At 36.8% G+C, this 1,832-nt stretch overlaps 1 pseudogene; it reads left to right on the top strand.

Annotated features, from left to right (window-relative positions):
- The first annotated feature begins 1,098 nt into the window (after window positions 1-1,098).
- Window positions 1,099-1,385, top strand: LOC108514091 (guanine nucleotide-binding protein G(I)/G(S)/G(O) subunit gamma-5 pseudogene; annotated as a pseudogene).
- Window positions 1,386-1,832: the final 447 nt, after the last annotated feature.

The following is a 1,832-nucleotide window of genomic DNA, read 5'->3' as shown; positions in this document are numbered from 1 at the left end:
TAACCATGTAGTCAAATGATTACATTTACATAAATAAATTCACAAAAGAGAAATTAAAATTAATGCTTCCAGAATAAGCAAAATACATTGTGTCAATATCCAACAGGTCCAAACTGTCTGTGTGCTACTTAATGGAAGTGTCAGAATTCTGAGCAAGTATTCACAAAGATCAGAAGTGTCATAACACTGAAGCCATGTGATTATAAGAGAAGAAAATCTGTATAGATGGAATTGTGTGTATAGATGGAAATGTCACTCACTGTAGTATCTGAGCAGGAGGTTGTAATCAAAGCAGTTAGCAATTAGAAAGTACAGGGCCCTAACTCCCACAGAATTTTTGGTACAAGCCGCTCTGACAGCACACAGAACTGTTGTAAGATACTTCGTGAGAAAGCTTTGTCAGTGGTAATGCCTGCTTTAATGACATCTGGAAACAGCTGTTTTTCTCCAAAAGGCAGCAATATGTCTAAGCCTGCCAAATACAGATAATAAGGTGCTTACCTATCATTAACAAAATTATGCTTTCCTTATTGACAAAAAAGATCTGTTCACATTGTGAGGAGAATACATTACAGAATTAGCGAAGAACTAACAATTGAAAAGTATCACACAGATGGCTGCCAAGCAGTGATTTCCAGCCCAAAATCTGCAACGCTCTAAGGTGGCTACAATTATCCTGAGGTTCACCATGAGTTTTTTTTTTTTTAATATCTCAAAACAAAATTATATATGAGGCACTTTAAATACAAATATATATGCCATACAGCATTTCGAAGAAAGGGGAAAGATGGCATGAAAGCAAGCTAACAATAGCAAGACATTGTAAACTTCCACAAGGTTGGGAGCCAACAATAGTAAGATTCAGTAGCAATTTTTGTGAATTCAGAGCATTATGCCAGGGTACGTTGTCAAAATGTCTGAAATTTTATTTTAATGTCAGCAACAAAATTATCCATTCATTGAAGAAATATTTATTGAGGGAATACTATGTGTCAGGTACTAATACACAAATTGCCTGCTAGAAAGTTTGTATCCTCAACGTATAGGAATGCTGGTTTTCCTGAGCCCTTCTAATAGCATCTTAAAAATGATATTTAGCGGCCCCGCTGACCCACGGCCCAGAGCCCACGACCCATCGACCCACCCACCCACGAATCGGCCCGGCCCTTGCATTCACCATATCTGGCTCCTCCAGCATCGCCTCTATGAAGAAAGTGGTTCAACAGCTCCAGCTGGAGGCCGGGCTCAACAGTGTGAAAGTTTCCCAGACAGCTGCAGACTTGAAACAATTCTGTCTGCAGAATGCTCAACATGACCCTCTGCTGACTGGAGTGTCTTCAAGTACAAATCCCTTCAGACCCCGGAAAGTCTGTTCCTTTTTGTAGTAAAATGAATCTTTCAAAGGTTTCCCAAACCACTTCTTATGATCCAGTGAATATTTAAGAGAGATACATTTGAAGCCTGTACAAAAACTTGTCCCTGTAACACATGTGCCATAATATACAAAATTCTACTTTTGTCAGTCTTTAACATCTAGCTCTGAATTTTCATGAATTTCTATTTCACAAGGGTAATTGTTTTATATACACTGGCAGCAGCATACAATAAAACTTAGTGTACAAGTTTTAAAAAAATGATATTTAGCAATATCATATTAGTGAAAAATAGTCTTATTGTGGTTTATTATTTCTTTGAATACTAGTGAGATTTGACACTTTTTCATGTTTATTGATTATATGACCATTTGTAGTTCCTTTTTAAATGATGTACTCATAGCCTATGTCCACTTTTTTTTTTTTTTAACTCATCCATGTTTCTGTTTATATATAGGA

This window comes from Rhinopithecus bieti, unplaced genomic scaffold, assembly GCF_001698545.2.
Source record: "Rhinopithecus bieti isolate Rb0 unplaced genomic scaffold, ASM169854v2 scaffold_34258, whole genome shotgun sequence".
NCBI classification, from domain to species: Eukaryota; Metazoa; Chordata; class Mammalia; order Primates; family Cercopithecidae; genus Rhinopithecus; species Rhinopithecus bieti.
This window is presented reverse-complemented; position numbering and strand designations above follow the sequence as displayed.